Genomic DNA, 25341 nt, shown 5'->3' on the forward strand with positions numbered 1-25341 from the left:
TGGTGAACAGACATTCCCCCAGATCCTGATGAGCACCCCCTTATAAACAGCCACCAGATCACCCCTAAGCCTGTGCTTTTCCAGGATGAAGAATCCCATAGCTCTCAGCCTCTTTAATGACCTCTAATCATGTGCTTGGCTCTCCTCTGGACTCTCTCAAGCTTCTCCACATCCTTTTTGAATTGTGGAGCCCAAAACTGGATGCAATACTCCAGCTGCGGCCTCACCAAGGCCGAGTACAATGGGAGAATGATATCCCAGGATTTGCTTGAGAAGCATCTATGGATGCAAGCCAGAATATTCCTTGCTTTACTAGCTGCACCATCAACTGAAGGCTCATGTTCATCTTGTGGTCAATCATGACCCCCAAGTCCCTTTCATCCATAGTGCTAGCCACTGTAGCATTGCCTAGCATATCAGCATGCTGTGGCTTTTTCTTCCCAAGGTGGAGAACCTTGCATTCTTTGGTGTTAAACACCATCAGGATCTCATCCGCCCATTTCCTGAGCCTGTCAGGGTCAGCCTGTATCACCCTCCTGTCCTCAGATGTGGCTGCTTTACCCCATAGTTTGGTGTTGTCAGCAAACTTGGCCAGTCTGCTTCTGACACCAATGTCCACATCATTAATGAAGATGTTGAATAGTATAGGCCCAAGGACAGAACCTTGAGGGACCTCGCTGGTCACAATGCACCACGGTGATTGACTTCTGTCAACCACTGCCCTCTGGGTTGGACCACAGAGCCAATTCCCCAGCCAGCAGATTGTGGTGAACCCGAGGCTGCAGTTGGCCAGTTTCGCCAAGAGGTGATCATGGGATACCAGATTGAAGGCTTTTTTAAAGTCAAGATATATGACATCAATCTCTTCTCCCTTGTCCAGATGATACGTCACCTGGTCGTAAGAGGAAATAAGATTGGTCAAGCAAGATCTACCCACAACCAACCTGTGCTGGCTATCCCTCAGGACAGTCTCCTCCACCCCCATTTCACTTCCCATGCTGAGCCTCCAGTTTCAGAGGAAGAGCTGGAGATGGGGATGGGAATGGAGCTGGAGCTGGATCTGAGTACCATAGCAAGGAAAATTCTGGGGAAGGAGGGGAAATCATCTACACCCCTCAAGTTTTCCCTAGAGCCTGGTCTCCTTCCCCAGAAGGCACTTCAGACTAGGCTGAGGTAAGGTTGCAGAGACAAGTGGCTCAGCTAAGTTCACTCCTCTTGTTGTTGTGCCTCTGCCTGCTGAAGAGGGTGAAATTGCAGCATCCACACATGCACCCGCACCCCAGAAGTGAGCAGGTAGTGTGGTCTGGGATCATTTTTTGCTGGCAGATGATCCCACATACATTATCTGCCTGAACTGTTGAGCCAAAACCAGCTGGGGCAAAGAAACAAAACACATGAGCACCACAAGGATGCTGATGCCTCTCCTCAGGCACCACCCCCTTGCCTTTGCTCCTCCTTAGCCTGGCACCTGCAGCAAGATTACCAAAGGGAAGTCCCCCTCTTCCTCAAAAGCCCCCATCCCCACAAAGCAAAGGGAGGCCACCCTGGAACAGTGGGGGAAAGCTGAACAGAAAGGGGGATGTGTTGCAAGAGTGAGCAAGATCACCCAGAGCACTGGGGAGATGCTTACTGTGGATGGCCAACCCTTCTCTTTAGTTGAGCAGCCAGGGTTCAGGTGGCTCATGGCACTCATGGCCCCAACCTGCCAAGTGCCCACATGCACCACCTTCAGCAGGAGGGAGGGGCCCTCTCTGTATGAGGCATGCAGGGAGTACTTGAGGGAGGAGCTGCGCAAGGCAGGTCCTCAGGTGGCCTTACACTTCACCTTGGACATCTGGAGCATCCAAGGTGGAGATCACACCTACCTCTCCCTCACAGAGCACTGGTGTGACCAGTTAGGTTGTCAGTGGGCTCTCCTTCAATCCAAGGTGATGGATGAGTTCCACACAGCAAGAGAGATTATGGAGGCCATGGACTACTTGGTGCAGGGGTGGGTCATTGGGCAGGGCAAGCTCACCTGTGTGTTATATCCCTGCTAGTTGATGGAGATATGTATTTTATTGTGAAGCTATCTCCATACTGGATATATTATTGGCAGGTTTTGTGTGTCTTGTCATGTCATGGCCTGGATCCATTCAGTGTGGGCTGTAGGAAGTTGGCTTCTGGTGATGAGGTTAGTGAGGTTCAGTGCTTCTTTGAATTTACAAACCACTTTTCACAGACAAGCCTATGAACTACACTGCTGAACATCTGATTCCCCAGGGACCTCTCCACTTTTACCTGCACTGCTACATTCCCCTTCCCCCACTCACCCCAGCCTATCCCTTACCCCTGACACCTCCATTTCCATTTTCACTGACTGGCTTTCTTGCCTGAATTGCATGCCAGCCTCTGGCTTCTCTTCTATTTCTTCCATCCAGGAACAGCACACACACCAACTGCAAGTGCTTCCGCATCCTGACAAAGGGTTTTTTTCAACCAAAAAGCTTGCTAAGATATATTTCTCTAACTATTCAGTTGGTCTGCTAAAATATACCAGATTAGATTGACCCAAAGGACCTTGTCTGCCAGTGCCATGTCCTTAGACCAACACCCCTAGCACCTGACCAGAAGGACACATAGCCCTAGATACATATAAGACCCAGGGCTGGGGCTGGCAGGGAGAGTTCTCTGGCAGCTGCTGGAGAAGAATTTCCTGCAGGAGAGGGAAGAAAGGCTCTGCGACTGTTGGCTGCCTGAGATGCTGCTGGTGCTACTGTGCTGCTTACAAAGTTATTTTATTGCCTATTGTCATTTAAAGTGGTGGACCAGACTAAGGCTGTATGGGAGGAGGAGGCACACTACCATGTTATGTAGAGGCCCCAGCACCACTGTGGGCACGCCTTAACACACACACAGTGTCACCCATGTCACAAGTTCTGCTTGTCAGCATCCTGAGGTGCAGTTTCCCAGAAACCCCTGCACCTATCTCCTTGAAAGCTGGCACGCTTCATGGCCTCAGGAGGGGCTACCATGCCTGAAGTTTTCACCCCACCATGTCTTAACACACAGACTAGAGGAGATCAGGACATGTAGTAGAGATGATATATTTTATTAGACCAACAAGATTTTGGCAAAGAAGAATTCTTTAATTGCAAGCTTTCAGGCACAAACACCCTTCATCAGGCATTGGAGAAAAGATTGTAAAAGTTTCTCCTGGGTAGAAATGAAAGTTCATATTTCCTAAAATTTCAAAGAGGAGTCAATAGATGGAAAACTCCTCTGGGCAGTCAGTTCATAACTCATATGAAGCCTCTAACCTGCTGTGAGGCTCTGTGATGATGCAAATTACCTTGAAACAAAGACAGGATCAGGATCTAAGGTTTCAGGTGGTCACAATTGTGTCCTGCTTGGGAAAATATGAAGATTTCATTCACAAAAAAATATTTGATACAAAAAGTATTTTGGATACTTAAGGATACAAAGTTCAGTGAAAATGTAGATTGAGGAGTCAATGGATGAGATATAGGCTGGCGGGGGGGAGGGGTGCAGGGAAGACAAAAGGGGGATGAATAGTGGAGAGATACCTGGGGAGTCAGATGTCAAACAGGTTATAATGTGTCATAAATCCAATGTCTATATTTAGTCCATGATCTTTAGTATCCAGGAGATTGATAAAGTGGAGTTCATAGGCTTGTCTCTGGGAAATGTTTTGTAAGTTTCCTTTGAGGATCAGGACTGAGAGATTGGAGAGAGAGTGGTTTTCTTGTGAGAAATGTGCCCCCACAGGTAATTGAGTATTCTTGTCTTTGATAGATTTCCGGTGTGCATTCATTCTGGTGCACAGCTGTTGTTTGGTCTGTCCTACGTATTTTCCATCAGGGCATTTGGTGCATTGGATGAGATATATTACATTTCTGGAGGTGCAGTGTGGGGTGTTATAATTGTGGGGGTGATGGAGATGTGTTGACAGGTTTTGCATTTCTTGTCATGGCATGGTCTGGATCCATTTGGTGTGTTCTGGGCCTCAGGAAGTTTGCTTCTAGTGATGAGGTTCGAGAGGTTCGGTGCTTGTTTGAAGGCTAGGATGGGTGGTTCTGGGAAGAATAGGGTCTCTTTCTAGTATAGGTTGCAATTGTTTGAGGATTTTCCATACAGGTTCGAGGGAGGGGTAATATGTCATAACCAGCGGTGTGTGATTTGTGGGGGTTTTCTTCTGTACCGCAGCAGTTCTTCATGTGGTATCCGGGTGGCTCTTTCAAACATGCGATCTGTCTCTCTGGAAGAGTGTCCTTGTTGGGTGAAAGCCTATTTAAGATTGGTGAGGTGGCAATCCCAGGTGTTCTCTTCAGTGCAAATTCAGTGTATTTGAAGGCTTGGCTGTATATCACAGCTTTTTGGTGTGTTTAGGATGATTGCTGGTTCTGTGCAGATATGTATGTTGGTCTGTGGGTTTCTTGTATAACATGGTCTGTATTTTATCATTCTGGATACTGATCATCGTGTCTAAAAAGGAGATGTTGGTGCTGGAGTATTCTAGAGACAGTTGGATGGAGGGATGGTATTGTTGAATTTCTGATGGAACTCAATCAGAGATTGCAGGTTTTCAGTCCAAATGATGAAGATGTAATCAATATATCTTAAGTATAGCAAGGGTTTAATGGTGCATTTATTGATGAAGTCTTCTTCCAGGTGGCTAATAAAAAGGTTGGCATACTGTGGGGCCATTTTGGTGCCCATAGCTGTTCCCATCATCTGGAGGAAGTGTTGGTTATTAAAAGTGAAATTGTTGTGTGTGAGGATGAAGTGTATAAGGTCAATAATATCTTTGGGTCTGTATTCTGACTCTCACCCATTGACTCCTCAATCTACATTTTCACTGACTGCCTGTCTTGTATGCATACCAGCCCAGCCTGGCTTCTTTACTTTTTATTCCATCCAGGAAGAGCACACACCAACTGCTGAAACTTCCTTAGCCTGATGAAGGGTTTTTGAACCCAAAAGCTTGCTTAATAATTGTTTTCCAACTATTTAAGTTGGTCTAATAAAAGATATCAGATTCACCCAAAGAATCTTGTCTGCCTATGTCCTTAGACCAACACAGCTACAACCTACACCCCTGTTTGGATACTTAATACACACATGACATGAGTTTCGCTTTCAAGACTTTGAGGTGCAGTTTCCCAGAAACCCTTGCACCTATCTCCTTGGCAGACTTCATGGACTCAGCAGGGGCTATCATCCCGGCAGGGTTCATCTGAATCAAGCAAGAAATGACAAACTTTTAGGCAGTTTTGTGCTTCCCCGTCATAGCTTATGGGCAAAATGTCAAAACAGCATTGAAACAGTGAAACAATTTTAACAAAACAAAATGGAACAGTGGTTTCAAAATTAAATGAAACTCAAAATGAAACACTGTCTTGTTGAAATGGTGACATAGAAGTTGAAACGAAATGGTGCTGTTTTGCACAGCTCTACTGCCCAGCTCAACGTGCTGCTGTGCTGGGTACACGTGTAAATGCTACACCCAGAAGCAATAAATTCTAGTGCAAATTGCAACATAGTTTATTGCATCACATTAATATTAACATGTGGATGTGCCCGCTGAGTACATTCAGGCCTCACTGAAATTAATCAGAATCTATGCAAAACACAAGGGAAATCTACAAGAAAAATACACATCATTTTGTATTATAGTTACAAGTAGGAATAAACACCAGGTATTGCACTAACATCTGTTAGCACAGCATTTCTAATCTGTACACTAAATAATAAATTATTCTGATACACATCTACTCCAAGAGATTCATCTCCCTTAGGAGTAGTGAAAACTTTATTTTTAGTTAGCATAACAAAATGATTGCTACCTTCTACTGTCCTCACTTTTCAAACTGGTATGACTAACTTCCGTTTAATGGAGTACAAGTAATTCACAATATTTTGAATTGATAAGCTGATATACGCAATATGAACCAAATTTATTTCTGGCACAAGCAAATCATCTTCTTCAAAGAAGCCAGACTCTATTTAAACAGAATTCATTTTGTGAATTAAAGAAATCTGTCCTAAATACATTCCAGGGTTGTAAGCACCCTGAAGTATAGTCCTTGAAAACAGTCTTAGGTATCTCATGTCACAAGGAATCTTTTAAAATGGAATGTTTCATAACATAGAAACTGTCAACTTTACTTTTTACATAACAACTAGTGTTGGATTTTCTGAGATGCAGAATTGGTCTATTCACCTTAAAACAAATAAGATAAGACAGGAAGTCAGAAAAGGTATTCTACTATGTTAACGTATATACAGCAGACTGTTAAAATCTGTATAATTTATTCACAACACATCAGAATGCTTCTAAATTCTCATGCTGGTGCAAACAGTAATGAGCCAATCAAATTACCATCTTAATTATCAGAAATGTATATGGATACATTTTGATGGCATACACATTTAGTCTATAAACTGCTATAAAACTGTCAGGTATCAAAAAAGCAAGAGAAATATTGGAATTCAAATAAAAGATCATATAATACTGTTTTGATTAGCGAACCCAGAAAAAAAATCTAATCTACTTTTCTTCATTACAGTAGGTATTTTTTTTTTTTAAATATGCTTACAAGAACCAATTCTTTCATACCAGAGTGTTTCAAATCTCCCTCACAGCTGACCTGTTTCTAGGTAAGAACCTCCTCCCTTTCAGTATCATGAAAAAGGTCATGACCTTCAACTTAAGTACTTATATTTTATTTTGTTGCTGGGCTACTTTACTTACTTTTACTCACTTTGTTTCTATTAAACTGGAGAAGAGAAATAGATTAATTACACTGTGTTTAGGTTGGTTTTATTTTATTATATTTTTTGGTACCTTCATTCCCTAGTAGTATTTTGTCAATTTCATGTTCATATCCTTACCATACACACCATGATGTGTTTCAATAGTAGTTACTGCAGGAGAAAGTGCATTTTGTTCTGAAATAAATATTTCCACTGATTTTTGGTTTTGAAGTCATGGAAATTTTTTTGTTTTTCCAAGGATTTTGTAGAAGGTTATTTTTAAATACTAAATTTTGAACCCAGCCTTGATCAGACATGATTCTTTAAAACATTTTAACAAAACATTGTCACAGAATAGGAAATGATGTGAACAAAGGAGCAAAAAGTAGGGAAGTTATTCTGGCAAAGTGTAATGTTCTCTCATTAACTACAGTGAATAGTTTTACAGAAAACACCAGTTTACCATTTAAAGAGACTAGGTGAGTCATTTAGCCCTTGTTAAAAGTAATTGAATGCAGTCTGCCGATTCTGTTTCTTAGCAATTTTCCCAGTTAAGCAGACGTTGCATTTATCAGGATGCCAATTAAAGATCAAGTGCTGGTCCTAATGAAATCAATGACATTTTTACCGTTGACTTTAATGTGACCAACATTTTATCCTAAATGAAATACATCATTGTAGAAATAATGTATGTGTTATATAATACTACCATACAATACATTTATTCTGCTTTGAATGTAAACATCTAACCTATCACTTAATATGAAAGGGCTTTGAAATTATCTTAATTTGAAGTCATAATAAAACATGATACTGGTTGAAGTGTAGATACAAGCAAGGTTATTCCTTTTTTCTTTTGTAATTACTCATATATTAGATTCACAGCCATCATGACTTGGAAGAATCTAGTTAGTCTAGTGCATTTGGTTGTAAATTACTGATAGAGAAGAGTACTGTTTCTGGCACAAATAAGATTAGACAACTGTCAAAGAAAAGCCTCCTGTCTCTGTTCCAGTCTTGGAAATAAGACAACACCAACCCAAAGCTGTGTTCAACCTTCCTTTCTCAAGCATTCCTACAGGTAGGAACCAAATCTCAGCAAGTCCAATCTGGGTCATCTTCCTTAAGGTGTTTTTTATTCATTGGACTTTTCTTGTACTTTTCTTATGGAAAATGTTGTGGGGATCATGCTGCAACAGTCACTTACAACTTGCCTGCAACGTGAATGAACAAGCATCTTCCTGCCAAGTGCACTTGCTAGATAAATTACAAAGCTTTTCAGTCTACAGATAATCAGGCAATTACAGATTAAAATATAAAAAAGGAAGTTAATAAGTATAATACACAAACAAAAACAACAACAACAATGAAATCACTATAATTGACTTTGGTCCAAAGTCAGTTAAAAAAAAATGAAGACAATATAATGAACAAATTAAAAGAGCCAATAGGTGGCAGTCAAATGCTATATTTTCTACAAGGCATCATGGATTTGTAATTAATTAGGTTTTAATTGTATACAAATGACCAATAATTCATCACTAAAATTTATTTAAAATATACACATTTATTTGAGATAGATGACAAATAAAAATGGAAGTCTTGCCTTCAAAAGCTTGTCTAAACGTATCCCAACTATGCAGATGATCCAATAAAAAATATCACCCAAAGAAATCTTGCATAATCCCTGGACCATCACAGCTACAGCATCACTCTAATATTACCGTAACATGGAAGATAGTGAAATCTAACACTTACAATGAGGATATCTTGCATTTAAATGCTTGTCATGCATTTGAACGCTTGTCTAACCAGCCAAACTATGTAGTTGGTTCAATAAATGATAACACCCAAAGAAATCCTTGCCTCTCACATGATTTCTAGACCAGCACTGCTACAACAGCACCTCAACACTAGGATTTTTTAAATATATAAATAATCTATAATTTAGGAAATACAAAAATTCTGTTTAGTCTGGTTTATTCTGGCATTTTGCCAAAAAAGGCTTTTTGACAATTGACCCTGACAGAAGTGGTAGAGTATATGATAATGGGAAAAGAAGAATATGATGATGAAGAAAAACCCAAGCATTGCTATGTTTTATTTACTCTTGGTGTTTGTTGAAAATATAGAGTATAGAAATAATTTGCTGCAAATGTATTGCATTTGAGCCCTGCTGATGAGTTAATTAATATAATACAATATTTTGGGTGAAATCCTGTTTGGTGCTTATAAGCAAGCCTGAAACCCATGCTTCCCAAAATGAATGCCCATATGTGTTACTAAAACAGTATTTGGATTTTGATTGAAACTAGTTGTTTTACACAATACATTCTTCCTATGGGTAACAATAGCCTCTGTACAGTCTAGATCTGGAGGCTATTGCTGAGTGAGGGTCACAGGCACATCAGCATGAGACAGTAATAGCCTTGGACCACATATATGTTTCTTCATTCCTGAATAACAAAACTACTTTTAAATTCTCATGCATAATAATGACATATTTTTAGTCTTTATTCTTCTTATAAGGTAGGAACTCCCTGCCCTGAAGTTATACACATGAATTTAACTGGTTGAGTTTAATGCCCTGAAGCTGCAATGAGAGGCAAAGAGTCTACCAGGATATCTCAATGGAAGATCAGGGCTTAAATGGAAAGAAACATAGTTTTTGAAATACTCTCTCATCTACATACTCTGCCCCAATACACACAATACAATTACGGGATGGGTTGCTGATAACATTTATGTTACAGACACTGGATTGAATGAAAAATTAACCAATTTAGTGCATCATTAGTAAAACATTCAGCTAAAAACTTAAGTTTCTATCTATCTGCTGCCTGGCAAGCTGCCTAAATAATAATAATAAAAAAGAAACCCTGCTTAAGCAAATTAATGTTGTATGAAAAAATGATATATAGCGTAAAAGAAAGTGTTTTACTAAACAGCACTAGCACTCTCTCTCCCTCAGTCCTTTAGCCATATGTTTAAATCCTTTGGCAAATCATCCACTTTTGACGTGAATTGTTTCTTTCAACATGATTCTCCTGGTCATCCTAAGTGCAATGTTTCTAAGAGACTGAAAAATACACTCTGGCCATGTCTACATGTGCAGATCAGTACCATTATTGTACAGATTTGTTTTTTTCCCCCCTGACACTACTATGCAGTAGCAACAAGGTACTGTGCAGTAGGTCATTACTACTGACCAGTACCATCAGTGCACAGTTAGTGCCCATGAACACTACTGCACAGGTCTTGTTAATTAGGTAAAATTTGCCTACATTTTCTTCTCAATCTTCAGAGCTATACACTTTCTTGTGGGGAATTAAATTGTTCCTGTAGTGCCCACTAGGCTAAGTTTGAAAACTGCCTCAAGTATTTAGTCTTGTGATTCCCTTTGTACTTTTCTATAAGATGTTGAGCATCCTCAGCTTTCCTCTGTGGTCAGTGGTATTCAGGACTTCAATGGCACTCAGGACTTACCCCAATTATGAGTGTCAGATCAGTCTGAATAGAAAATATTCAAAACAAAAATAATGACCTATTCTGCTTGCACCAAGCAAGCAACTCTGGGTGTGTCTAAAAGTGATGCTTTACTGCACAGTGTTGCAGCTTACTGCCTAGTAAGTGTATATGTCTACATGTGCATGCTTACTGCACAGTAAACTTTACTCATAAATAAACTTGCTACCTGCAAATGCAAGTAGCAAATTTACTCACAATCAGTTACTGCACAGTAATGTAGATGTAGGCAACAACTGGGAACAAATTTGCTCCAAATTAGCCCTGCTATTAGTAGGGCAGCCTAAGCTCAGCCCCAACACTGAGAACTGATCCTGCCCCATGGCTGGGCCAGCTCTATGGCAGCCCCAGTCCCAGGCTCTTAAAAGCCTGCAGCTATTTTGAGTCCTGGAACACATGTGAAGGGAGCCTGGGGTGACTGCTGGCCATTGCTGCCCCTGCACAGGCCTCAGGCTAGCTGAGCCAGTCTGCCTGCACCCCAACACAGCTCCCTGACACCACAGTGCCACACAGCTGCCAGGCCCATGTTGTCTAGCTCTGAAGGGTGCTGCAGGTTCCTTCCAGGCCTGCCAGCACACAGGCCCAGATGTAGTCAGGTCCTGGCCACTGGGGACAGTTCTAGCTTGCTGCAGCCCACCCCCAGCAGCCTGCCCAGACCTTGCAAGTGCTGTGGGACACTGCCTGGCCATGCAGCTGCATGTTCTTCACTGTGCCCCTGCCCAGGCAGCTTCCCAGGCCCAAAAGCAGCAAGGCAGAGGGTTCTCAGTTAGCACCTGCCTGGGCCTGGGCCTGCCTGGCTGACTTACCATGGTCTGTGGGCAACCATGCATTCATGATCCCTGATCTGAGGCCAGACAGTGCTTGGCCTCCTGGTAGAGAATCTTATCTCAAAAATATTGCAAACTCTCACAAGCATATTATTTCTCATGGCTCTGCAAGTCCTGCAGCTTCACGCAGGGAAGAGGTCACAGATGGCAGCCGGGATGTGCCATCAGGATCACTGCCACCCATGGCTAGGGCTGTGTAAATACACTGGCTCTGAAGAAGGAGGACTCAGGACCAGACACTCCTGTTGGACTGGCTGATCATGGTCTCAGAGGACTGGCTGGTGGATGTGGATGGCATGGCAGATGGAGGATAACTCTCGCCAGGACAGATGGCAGGTGGAGAATATCACCCACAAGGATGCATGGGACAAGGCAGACTGGGAGTTTTGGGTGCAGCTCCTGGTCTTGGAGACACAGCACATGAAGTCCCTGCACCAGCAGGCTTCGTTCATGGACAGGCCAGTGGAGGCCATGAAGAAGGATTGCTGGGTGCTGGACATCATCCTGGCCCTGGCAGTCACCTTCATGCCACCTGCTGCCCTGCCTTCAGCCATAGCCCTGCTTGGCCCCTAGAAGCCACTTGCCGTCTTCTTACCCTAAGGACTAAAAATGTGTACTGTCCATCATGGATCCTCAAAAGCACACAAATACCTATTTCTTCTAGTTCTTATCCTTCCTTCCCCTCAAACCTGTCTGGCACTCTTCCAATCCAGATAGTTCTTTTATTTCAAATAGCTTACATTGATTCAGCTTTAATCAAAGTCAGTTAATGTCATTAATCATCTCCTACTTCTGATTTAATCAGAATAAATTAACAACAACTTCTTGGTAGACATGCAGACTGTGCAGACAGACCAACCTGCACATTCTTTCTTGTAAATCTTTCATGTGCCTTTAACAATATTCTGTTCTTTCTTTTCATTAGTGAAATCTTTGCCACACTGTATTGGGGTTTGATTTTTCAAAGATAAAATTAATTAACCATGATCAACATCAGTTGCCTGCATATTCAAAAAGATATCAATCTGAAATTGTTTTCACACTTCCTTACAATGTGTTAGTTAGGTTGTAACATTTTTTCTATTAGGTCCAAATTCAATTGTGCTTGTATTGTTTAAGTCACAATTCATTTAAGCAAAACAACTTTTCAAATATGTACCATCCTCAGAAACGAAAAATGGCATTAGGAAAAAGGTTAAAGACTGGTTAGAAAAGATCTGTATCTTGGTATCTCAGATATCAAGATACAATCATCATAGCTATCAAAAGAGAACGTATCATTTAATTAATAATTACTTTAATTATTTTTAACCTTCAGACTTGGATGCTTCTGATCAAAGAAGCCAAACCATATGCAGCTAATCTTACCAACAACCAGATACTTCAGCCTACAAACTCAGAATTTTCATTTACGGGCCTTGTTACACAGTGATTTGGGGCAGCTCCTGAAGCTCTTAATACTTGGATTATCCACACATTAACACCTGAAACTAGTTTTAAGTGCTTGTAAGGTAGCTCAAAATTAGGCCACTCCAGGGAGGCTTACCTTTGCCCTGTGTTACCCAGCTCATGTCACACTAAGGTATAGCTACTTAAGGCTACACTTTAATGTAAATACCACACCCACCCCTCCTCCCCACTGGCTGGGATCTGGTCTACTGAACTCCAACTATCCCCAGCACCCCAGATGCCTGCTTACTGCCCCTCTGCCCTCTCTGACCCACTTCCTTGTTGCTGCCCACACTATCTGTCCTGGGGGAGCAGGCAGGGAATGGTTAACCTGCCTGCTCAGCGACCACTTCCACTACTGCTCTCTGGGTGGATTCAGGCTGGAGAAAAGCAGAAATGGCAGCAGGATGTGGGCAAGCAAGTTGTCTTTCCCTGCTTGCTGCCCTGGGACAGATAGTGCAAGCAACCATAAGTAAGTGGGGGAGCAGGGTGGGGGGGTAAACCTGAGGAGCAAAAGAGTTACCATGGGGTGGGGGAGGATCCCTGGGGACAGGGGACTGGGAGCCAGGGGGAAGTCAAGAATGGGAAATGGGGAGATTCTTACCTTTCAGTCCTCCAGGCTTCTGCTGGCCTGAAATGTGACTGCTCCGAACTTGAGTTAGAACTAACACCAATCAACAGTAGTGTAGCTCACAGTGTGAAATATAACAAGACTCTAAGGTTGCGTTCAAATATTCAAGTCAACAAGTTTCTGGGGGTCTTCAAAAGGAGGCTAGACCATCACCTAGCTGGGGTTGTTTGACCCCAGCATCCTTTTCTGCCCACGGCAGGGGGTCAGACTTGATGATCTGCTCAGGTCCCTTCCAACCCAACCAACCAACGAACTATGAAGTTACAGTTTAGCTACTTAGCTTAAGCTGTTTAAAAATAAACTGACTGAAAAATGTACAAGCATGCAAAATTTTGTCTGCATGCTCTGAAGAGAGCTTGCTATACTAAAAAAAATCCAGCCAGAAGGACATCTCTCATCCCCACAACATCTACTCCCTCCTTCAGCTGTCAGACAGCATACCCTGTGGCACCAGGCTGTGGACAGTGGTTTTCCCATGGGCAGTTGGTTCTGTGCCCCCTCCATCTAGACCTCCAACTGTAGTGGGTGAGGGCTTTGCCTAGTGATCATATGGCCTCCAGCTGTAGCTCAGGGAAAGTGGGTCAAGGTGCATCCATTGCAGCTGGAGCTATTGCCTCATCCTGGTGAGGTGGTTTCGCTGTGCCACCTTCACCACAGCTAGATCTGAAGCTCTGGCAGCATTGGAAGAGGGCTTTCCTTGATGACTGCAGGACTACACTTCAACTACTGTAACCAGAACTGCATGCTCTGGCCATGGTGATGGAGCTTTGGCTGCTGAGGGGGCTTTGGCTGTTGACTGCTGTAGGTCAGGCTGTACCCCTTTCCACATAGTCAAAGTGAAGAATAAGAAAGCCAATCGTTCCCACATAGTTCAAATTGTCTTTTGTTCTTTGTTTCCTCCAGGGCAGCCAATTATATAAAAGACTAGTATCATTTTAGCTCCTGAGGCTATTACCTATTTTTTTCCAGAGATTTGCTGATCTTGAATAAGAATTACTTAAAATTTGAGGTAAACAAGGAGAACCATCAAAGCTGGAAGACATTTTCAATTTTCACTAACAACGAAAAACATTTCAAGGAACTCTGTAGATAGGTGTATCATCATATTCTGTGTAGTTGCTCATTTTGTGGATTTTTGTTGGTTTGTATTTCTGTTTTATAACTAGAATCCAAAAGAATTAATCTCCTTTCTCTAAGGGATAACTAAACCATAGATCCCCTGAACATTTGTCAATTCCCTCTATGTTTGTTAGGAAACATACTGAGATTTTATTACTTTACCAATAGGAGTTTTATCCCCAGATACAATGTAAAAATAAGGGTAGGAACATTTTGTCTGTGGATCTATCAGTGAAAAAAAAAAGGAAGATAGGTTATACATTAGCAAACTGCTCTGTTCAATTTGAGACAAATTTCAGTAAAGTCAGGAGGTCTATTGTGTGATAGAGAAAAGATATAGTGAAGAAGCAGGGTCTGAGACAGAACAAGGTACTGTTGCTGCTATTCACATTTGAATATGACTGAACACACTGGTACATGACTGGATCTTGTTAAGGTTTGAGACTGATTGGGTGCTCTTTTTTTGATAACTTTGTAGTAATTTAAAATCACCATATAAAGCTATCCCCCCAAAAAAGAACCCAATCAGTTTCAAGCCTTAATAAGTCCCAGTCACATTCAAGTAATATGAATAGCAAAGGCAATAACCCATTCTGCTTGCCTCTCTAATGCCTGGTCAGAGTTCTGTGCATGCTGTAATAATTTAAAATATTAATAGAGAATGTCTAGGACTCTAAACAAGCACATTTTTTGTTTAGAAATATAAAAGTTATATCAGCTTCTTCAGTTTCTATGGAATCTGAGTGCTTTGGGAAAACTCCACCCATAGCAGGCTGTCCCTCCTTTAGCCAAACCCAGGAGCTAGCTTCCTCATAAAGGCCAGCCAGCTCTTAGTTCCATTTCATTTATTTTATATGTGGACAGCTCTGCCCCCAAAGCAAAGCAAGTAACAACATAAGCAAACATGCAAATAACAAACAAAAAGTAAAACTTCTGTTCTTTCCTCAGACATAGAGAGAGAGAGGCAACCCAGACTCTAAGCTTTTCTCTCAGCCAGTCTCTCTCCTACCCTCCCTGGGAGTTTTTAACCTTTCCTTGGGCCAGCCAATCATCCCAGCCAGTTGGTCCTATGCAGGCATGCTGTTCCTTCTAACCCCCTGCATCTGGGCTTCAGCCCCTGAGCCATGCACCTTATTACATGCCCCACCATGTAGAGATCCTGATTTTCTCCAATTAACAAAAAAATCCCCAATTTTCAGTTTAAAAAAAGTAACCCAAAATCCACATCTGTCCGTGATTAAAATGAAACACCATATATATATATATATATATATATATATATATATATATATATACCATATAATATGGTAACCCCTGTGAGGGGGGACTTAGCCCCTTGGGCGTGGGCTGTAGCCCCTGGGGGGGAGGGGGGCAGCAAAACATATATCCATGTATTCATGAATTCATTAAACTTGTATTTAGAATTCACTTTATTATTGTAATAGAGACACTGTTAGTCTTCCAAATTGCTTTAACACTGTATATATATCAATAAAACACTGTCCAACTGATCGCTGTCTCTGTCTCTGTCTCTGTCTCTCTCTCTCTAGTGGTCTTTTGTTTTACTTGTGGAGGAACATGGATTTGGGGGTATTTTACAGAGTGACTTTGGGATATATTTTTATCAGGGATTTTTCAGTTTTCCAATAGGGAACACCAGAATTCCTGCTAGGGAGGCCAGTGGCAGGACCCTGCTTGCTCAGAGCTGTCACCTTGGACTCATCTGGCTGTGGCTGACCTCCTGGCCAAATGGGGCCAGGAGGACATGCTTTGACAGTTCAAAGCAGGCCACCACACCCAGAACATCTTCCAACTCTGCAGCCAAAGCCCACTGGCAGCTGGCCCAGAGGGGCAGATGGCTCTACTGGCTGTGCAGTCCCTATCTGGGTCTGGTAGATGCACAAAAGGCCACAGCTAGGCAGCATCCCTCACTGCCAGACTGCTGCAGTGGGTAAAGTGTGCAGGAAACTCTCAGGGCTGCTTCAGCAGTCCATCTGACACAAGGAGTAGTGTACCCAGGTACCAACTGGCTGGTCCCCAGAAACTCCTGAGAGTGAGTAGCCCCCTTACTGAAGATCCGTGAGGAGCCAGGCAGGGTTATTTTGATGCAAGTGGCACAATTTGCTCCACAACAAAGTGCATGTCTGAGCACGTGCGCTGAGGCAAAAAGCCCTGACTCTGCTTTGCGCTGCTTCTATTTGAGCTGCTGCAAGTTCATGCGCTTGCATATGTGGGTAAATGTGAGGGTGATAAATCTCTTAATTTATCAAAATGGTAAAACTGATTTGGGTAAAATAAGAAGCAGTCTCTTTACAAATTTGAAGTGATTTATGGGGGGAGGAGTACACGTTCCATCTCCCTCTACATCCTTCCACAGTCTATCAAAATGCTTTATGCATTGCCTAAAAACAGTATCCACTAAAGTCTGCACATATTTTCTAAGCTGGAAGAACTTCTACTAGAGTTGAGGGACTTTGCCCATACTGAGTGAAATGCTTTGATTCTTTGTTAAATTTTCACATGCATGGGAAAAGAAAGTGTAAGACACAGGAGAAAGTGCAGTGTAGTAGTCAGACAGTGTCTTTCCCAATACATTTTACCAGCGAAGAAGAGCTGATATTGAATGTCTTTGTGAATGTAACCATTTCCCATGACAACCAGTCCCTCTAGTAGAGGTATATGGTTCAGATAAGATTTGGATAAACATTATTTTGAAACTTTGGGGTATAACCCTTAAAAAAAAAACATTTAAAATAGTTTGATTAGAAACTGTAGGTGAGGTTATTATTATTTTTAAATAGCTTTGTCTCTCTTTTCCAAATCTAAATGTCACGTGCTGTGACTTGTGAGAATCAGTTTTGATTCAGCTTTCAAACTAAAAAAGGAAAGAAGAACATTGTATTGGTTTAAAAATATCTATACATATTTTTCTATTTTCTCATTGAAATAAAAATATCCAAATAATTTAGTTGTGTTTGAAGCAATCGTCTCATTAAAAAAACAAACAATTTATTGTGGGCCACTGGTAAAGAAAAAAACTCCGACAAAGGTATTGAAGGGCTTGATTCATAAAACTTGCTACTGGTGATGTTTTCTCCCCTTAGTCTGGTGCTTAAGGCATTCAATAAAGAGGTAAGAAATTGTTTTGTTCCCTCTCCTGCCTGGGGGAAATCATCAGTAGGAGACTAAGTCATCTGCTGCCTCCAGTGCTATCCAATATGGCAGTAAAGACACTCTCCTAGGATTCAATCTTCCTAGGTATTAGAGGCATCAGAATATGGATTGCTTCAATCCTGAGTGAGTAACATACGAATTGTATTAGTGCAGGGCTTTCAACCTTTTTTGAGGCGTGTACCCCTTCTGGTGGGTACCCCTCATGGTGGGTACCTCCTTCTGGAAGTGGAGCAGGGAGGGGAGTCCCATGGGAGCCCATTGCCAAGCGGTGGGGGAAAGTCTGCCCAGTGGCCCATCACCGAGTGTGGGCGGGGGGGGGGGGCAGTTGCATATCCTGTCGGTCAAATGCATACCCCTGGTTGACTACCCCTGTACTAGTGCATAAATGGGGAACAGCTTCTCTCAGTTCTTTGAATCTATCCCTCAAAATATTTTTTTAGCCAAAACTATTCAGCATTATTTATTTTGAATTTATGCAGAATGTAGGGTAGAGTGGCATCTTTGAGATTAAATGATTCAGAGAGGCATGAGCTTTTTTAGACAGCAAGCACTTCTTCAGGTGCTATGAATGGGCTTAGTGAAAGAAGCTTTCTACACATCCATTTATAGCATTTAAGGAACTAAACTATTGTCTACAAAAGTTCATACTTTCACATTTCAGACTATCCATGGCTCTCACCTGAATTTATGAATACTCTGGGGCTTACTGAAAATGAATTTTTGTCAGTTTACTGTTCATCAAAAAGATTGCACCTGGTTCTAACTCAGACTGGTCAGTATGGTACTCTATTCCTCTCTTGTGGTTAGGTTGCACATACAGACTGAACAGCTTATTAAACCTACAGATGACAGAGCTGACTTGGTGTTTGAGCTGAAGATGTAAATTGAATATGTGAAGTAAAATTGGACATATAAACTTCAAGCTCTAGAAACCCAGCTTAGGTGAATCACTGATGTTGACACCCTCTGAAATATGTTAGTAAATAATTGACCGACATGTAGCAAAAGAAAGTTACCACAAAATGCTTAATATGAATTTAGGAGTGAAAATGAGGATTGGGTTGTGAATGTGAATATTGGTAATAAAGTTTATAAAACCTTTCGGGTCTATTTCTTTGTACAGTACCAATTTGATGCCTCCCATAGTGTGAAAGGGGCCTGTGGGCAGTACTGTAATGTAAATAGTATTTCAAGATGAGGGAAATGGGTAGAGTGCATTCAAGTATTCTTAATTATGATAGAGATTTCATGAGAGACTGAAGTATGGAACAAGTAAGAAGAAACTCTATGTTGGCTTTAACTGAGCTGTCCCCTGGCTAACAGTGATATTGCTTTCTATCAGGCAACATATTTCACACCTTGATCAACACAGAAAGTTGAAGATTAACAATATGTTAGAAGGTGGAACTGCTAAAATAAAGAATTAAAATGGATTTTGGGAGACCTATTTTTTAACTAGAAATGGAGCAGAGAAGCCAGCTGGTCCTATCAAAGGAGATACTTATAATAAAGCTAAACATGACTATCACCAGTTTTTTCCAAATTATATTAATGGCCATATGTAAAGATGAATGGATAATACAGGAAAATATTTTTTAACGTTCATTCAGACAATAAATTCAGTTTGCTTTGCTAGTGTTTTAAAAGCAATTTTAGTCAGTTTTGCAAGTACTAAAGGAGTGATATAGTTCAGTCAATATGGCGAATGGCTACTGACTTGAAAGGACATGGGTCTGATCCCAGGTGAGGGTGGTGGGTTTCCATTCATCATTTCCACTTTCAGTGTGGCCCTGGGGTCCACTTAGCTTTCTATTCAATGGGTAGGAGGAGCTACTGGGGGGGAAAAAAGCAGCTGGAATATTGTTCTGATTATGGTACCTCCTCTTGCTAAGGTTAAAGAAACAGTAGTCTTATCTCTATGGCCTGTAAAACCTTCACTCTTCCCTTTTTGTAAACATTAGAATGAACACAATTTTGTTTATCCAATTGTTTTTAGAAAGAGAAGATATTATGGCTATGTATGCACTGCATGCCATCTCATAAATATTTACAATTAAATGCGTAATGGTCACTTTGGCATTATTTGACAATTTATCAGTTACTGAGTTAGTTACCACTAGTATATGTACAACAACAAATACTCAATATGATAGTAGTAACAATCATTCTGTTCTATTCTGTTCAGAATGAACACCCAATATCAAATTGACATAAGAAGCTTTTTTATTGTTTCTTGTCAGCTTACCTTCCCAATGTCAATTTCAACTGGGGGGGGGGGGGGCTGGGGGTGGAGGGGAGGAGGGCATGATGTTGAGCTATCTATACGATAAATGCTGTTCCCTTAAACAGTCATTATATAATTTTGAATACATTCTTGAATACATTTTTTTTCAAAATAAAAACATTGTGTAAATTGTTAAAAAAAAATAAATTAAAACTGTATTGGTAATAATTCCTGAGCAGGAAGATGTAGCTATATACACTGAGAGGCTCATTCTTCCTCACTTTCTAATAGCAAGAAACCACTTACTCTGGAGATGTCTCACAGTGCACAAGCGGAGGAGTACTGGGTTCATAATTAATTATTTCTGACACCTGTGTGAAGTAAATACTACAGAAGAAATAAATTAGGTTTTCTGGTTCATTTCTTGGTCAGTAAAGTTTTTCTCTTACAAGATATGCTTATTAGACTTAGTAAAAAATAGCCTAGCCTCACTTTAGATGTATCATACACAGTCTATATGCACACAACCAAAAGTAGAGTGGACTTTTTGTTGATATGTAGCATTGCAAGATCATATCCTAGCAACTCTCTATTCTTAACTGTAATCTCTTCTGATACCATTTTTCTAAAAGTCTGAAAATCTGATTTTTGGTTTATTTTGTCTGAATCTTCTTCAGGTGAGTAGTTGCCTTTTCTGTCAGTTCACAGTTGATTTCAGGGATTCTGAAGTAGTATAGGGTAACCAATATTAGCAGTAAGGAAGCATATGGACAACCGTATGGCTCTATATTAGTCCAGAACAAAAAGGCAATTCTGAAGTTGAATAGAAAGAACAACTTATATGAAGGAGAAACCAATCATGTGGGTATAAGAAACTTGGATACATCACTTAATGTATATGTAGACAATGCTATTGGGTCCAATAATGTTACACCTATCAATTTTGATGAGGTCATAAATGCCAATGGGTTATCAAATGATGTGCTTGTTGCTGTACATGTTCTTGGAAACACAATGTGATATGCTGAACATTCATAGTTCTCTTTGATGCTGGAACTTCAACTGGCAACACCTAAAAGTTATGTCACATTTATTTAGATGAATAAATATAGATTCTGTATCCCTTAAGCCACTTGAGTTAAAAAAAAAAAAAACTAAAACAGACAAACAGAACAAAAAAACACAGACAAATTCTGTGGCATGTTCAAACACAGTGCCAAACAAATTACATTTTTTTCTAAAGCAGTGGTTCACAACCACAGTGCCAGTTCATTCTGGCTTACCATAAGATTTTTTGAAGTTTGCCACAGAAAGTGTGAAGAGATAAGTGAATTGTGAGGCAGTCCTGGGATCCCCCTGCCTAACTGTTCCCCTACCCCTACTGTCTGCCTCTCAAGCAAGGAGGTAAGGCACATAATCAGGGCCATCTCTGGGGGTGAAAATCGGGGTGACTGACCCATGCCCCGTGCTTCGGGGGGAGCTGGGCAGAGTAGCTGCGGTGACTCTGTGCTGCCACCACCATCTTCGCATCCAGCTGCTTGCTCCCTCACCACCCCCTGCCACCGCTGCCACTGCTGCCATTGGCAGCAGTAGCTTCTTTGAGTCAGGGGCATGTGGGATTGGAGACAGGGGCAGGGCCTGACATGGGTTGATTTTCCTTGGGCCTTGCATCCTGCTCAGGTCAACTCTGTGTGTAATAAATGAAACAGTTTTTGAAATATGGTGCTGCTCAATTCACACAACTTATAGAGGGGTGCCACAAGTCTGAGGGGGGTGCCTTGAATCTAAAAAAGGTTGAGAACCACTGTTCTAAAGCAAAGCCACAGTAATTCAAATAAATAACAGGGATCAACCATTTATCAGTAACAAGCTTTCTTCAGTAATTCTAAACCGAAGAAAAATGGGAATAAGGTAACCAAGAAGAGGTGGCAGAAATGAACTTCAAATGTGTCCCGTGGACATTCAGATAAAAGAGCCCTGAGCTGCACCCTAGGGGCACTGAGGACAGGGACCATGTATCAAAAAAAAAAAAAAAGAAAACTACTCACCTGCAACAGGACGCATGAAGCTATGGGAATGAGGAGTAGAGCCTGCATGGGTTACAAGCCATGCCTTTATCCAGCTGAAGCTGGCCGGTGATGTCACGGACAATCATTGGCCAGTGGAAATAAGAAGGAGCACTGCAGGAGAAGCAGGGAGAGCAGGAGAGGCGATGGAGGCTTTCCACATCGCCGGCGGCTGGTGCCAGTACACTGAGGTAAGACCCAGGCAGAGAGTAGCAGCAGAGACAGCAGGGTCTCCCTGCTCGGGGGACAGACAAATCAAGCCCCAAAGACTGAGGTACGCCGGGGCAGGACAACTGAGGCAATGCTGAGAGAGAGCAGCACTGCAAGCTGCACTTGGCGGCATGAAGGGAGCAATGGCCTGGAAGAAGGGGCCATAGCAGACCCAGGGGAAACAATGGGCCATCTTCCCGAATACTCCCAGGTACCAGGTACAGGAGATAGGTTGGCGGTAGCGGAGGTGAAGAATCTTCCAAGGAGTGGCATTGAGGGGACCCCATCAAATCTTGACAGTGGGGCCAGTGGAACAGCCCAATACACCACCAAGATACTTACTTTGTTTTGTTCATTTTTCTTTCCCCCCTTTTTTTGAGGTGGTGACAAGGCACGCAGGCCTCATGAATTGAGCCTCTTAGTCTTGAAGGGCCTCAGCACAGGGAAGTGTGTGTCCGAGGAGTGCCAGTGTTGTGGCTTGCTTCTTTTTTGTTGTTGTTCTCATATTCCCTTTTTTATTTCCCCTTTTCTTTGGTTTCCCGGGGGGGGGGGGGGGATAGTGTATGGCCGCCTCGTAGAAGGGGTAGAGACCCGGGGTAGAGACCAGGGGTAGAGACCAGGGGTAGAGAGGCTGATGTAACTAGTAGGCCTGTGGGCCACCGCAGGTGTAAACATTCAGGATAGAAAATCTGAGGGAAGCATCGAGGCCAAGGAAATATCTACAATGGAGGGATGGCTGCCTCAAGACCTGGTGTCCCACCGGAGGTTGGCGTGAGGCTGGGGTGTAGAGGAGGTGGAGCCACACAAATGGCCATCAAGCAGAGTACGCACCCCTGAGGGGCCTCCAGCAGCTCTCCCCCCACCCCAGTAGTACATTCAAAGTCATGGAAGGTGAGTTTGGGGGCGGCCACTGAAGTGATAGAGACCTACCTCAGGGGCCTCATGAAGCATCCAGTCCATCACCAGCTGCTCGGGCCAAGGTGATGCATGAACGGGTGTTTGAGTCCAGGTGGACACAAAATGTTTTAAGTGCCTGAGTGCTACTTACCTGTAGAAAGAAAAGAACTTAAGAAAGTGTAAGTGGCATTAAGGGCTTCTTCTGATTTTATAACCTGCTCCCTTCTGTACAACTAGACTTCTACTTCTAAACATGCTCAGGAATGATTCACTATGGTCACTCGGCAGTGATTTTATTTTGCCTTGGAAAGTGAATAATTCTGTGCAAGACCCTAAAATATTAGACCAGTGATTCCCAAAGGGTGTGCCATGGTTCAGTAGCAGGGCCAGCCTTAGGGAAAATGGTGCCCTGGTTGAACTTGAACTCAAAGAAAAGGCATCAAAATACACGTATGTAACAGTATTGGCAAAAGTTTCAGAAATAAAGCCCCAAGGGGAGCTGGGGTTGATTGGGAGACTTGCTTCCCCACATCATCCCCCAGTAGTGGCCAAACAGAGCAAAGGGAGCTTGTCTCTTATCTGCCTGGAGACAAAGATGACAACAAGCAGCACCAGGGAGGCTCCCATAATGATGAACAGCAGAAATATGAGGAGCTGGTGCTGCTGACTCATGCAGTAGTAAGACTCATAGAGCCAGAAGTGCCTACAGCTGCTCCTCTGGGGACTGCCACTGCTACTGCCTTCCTCTCCCTCAGGCAGCCCCTGTGCTAGTCACCACCACCCCTTTCCATATTTCCAACATCAGGGAAGGTGCACAGATGCAAGCAGGCAGGTGCACTGATGGAGCCATGCTCATTTCTCTACTCCTCCCGTACTTCCAGGGCCACTGGGAGGGGATGTAGGGCTGATTGCTGGTGTTGAGATCCTGCAGAATCTCATCAGCAGCAGAGGCTGTCCTTGCTCTCTGAAGTAAATACCAGGGGTTGGGAGGGAGCAGACAGTGGAAAGAGAAAGTCCAGCAGGCTGAGGTCCTGCCCCTACTGCCGTCAAGTAGCACCAGCTAAATCAGTGATTCACAATTCTTTTAGCCTCAAGACTGCCTGTCCCCCCAACCATATATTTTCAGAATTTGCATCTCTCATCACAATTTTTAACTGAGGTGCCACAACATTAAGAAGAGTTGTGAAGAGGGGTGAGGTGTGTGTGTGTAGGGGGAGGGGGGGCCTTGAAGCTAAAAAGGTTGAGAACCAATGTTTTACAGACTAATCCTTTGCTTAAAGAAAGATGGATATAGTGTTATTTTTAAACAGTACAGCTCAACACTGGTGTGATTGTGTCTGGTGGGGTGTAACAGGACCCAGGCCTTAGAGAATGACTATAGCATCCCCTAGCAGCCTCAGTTGTCTTGTTTGCTCCCCTCTGGCCTCTCATGGTATCACCCTGTTATCTATCTATCTATCTATCTATCTATCTAGATAGATAGATAGATAGATAGATAGATAGATAGATAGATATAGCTATGAGTAATGAGTATATATATCTATATCTATATATCTATGAGTAATAAGTAGGGATCAGGAGGGAGTCAGAGGCCATGGGTGTGTTGGGGTTTCATTTTATATTATGGGGAAAAGTAGCTTTTGGCTTCCTTTTTTTAACCAAAAATTGGGTATATTTTTGTTTTTTTAATCAGAGAAAACCAGGATCACTGGTTATTACACCTACCACACCCTGATGGTGAAACTGGGAGGCTGCCTCTGAGGCCAGTGTGAGTTTCCTAGACACATTCTCTCTCTCTCCCACTTGATGGGGACACCATCTCTCCACTGGGACTCTGATCCTCTCTCCAACATCCGCTCTGCATTGGGTCTTTAACTCCCTTTGGAGCTCACTGTATTGGCCTACTGGCCCTGTCTTTTTTGCTTTGGGCAAATTGAACCAGACTGTGGCCCTCCAGGCCTTACCTACTTAATGGCTTTAACTAGAGTGCCCAGCTGTCCATGTCTGGCAGGATTTACGCTATGCTCTTCACCAGACCTTCTGGCCGTATCCTGGTTTCAGTCCTCTAAGTCCCTGACTTTCACCAGGATGTTACCACAGCCTATGAACCCTTTGGCTTAGACCCATATAACTTATTGGGTCCTGGACTCCTGCAAGCCTCAGTCTTAGACTCGGCTCCTTCCCTATTCACACACAGGGCCCCTATCCAAGTCTCACTTCTAGCCCCTTCAATCCCCTGGGTCCCAGACCTTTGCAGGGCTCTCTCTAGGCTTTTAGCCTCTTTTGATATGGATTGACCCCCAGGCACCCCACCCATGGCCTCCAAAATCACCCCTATCAGCCACACCTAAACTTCCAGGTCCCAAAAGCTTCCAGTTCTTTGCCTGCTGTCTCTCTACAGATTCGTTGGATACATGGGCTAATTAGACCACAACCTTAGCCAGTCTGGCCTTTCAGGAGCTC

This window comes from Alligator mississippiensis, chromosome 1 (genome assembly GCF_030867095.1).
Source record: "Alligator mississippiensis isolate rAllMis1 chromosome 1, rAllMis1, whole genome shotgun sequence".
NCBI lineage: Eukaryota > Metazoa > Chordata > Crocodylia > Alligatoridae > Alligator > Alligator mississippiensis.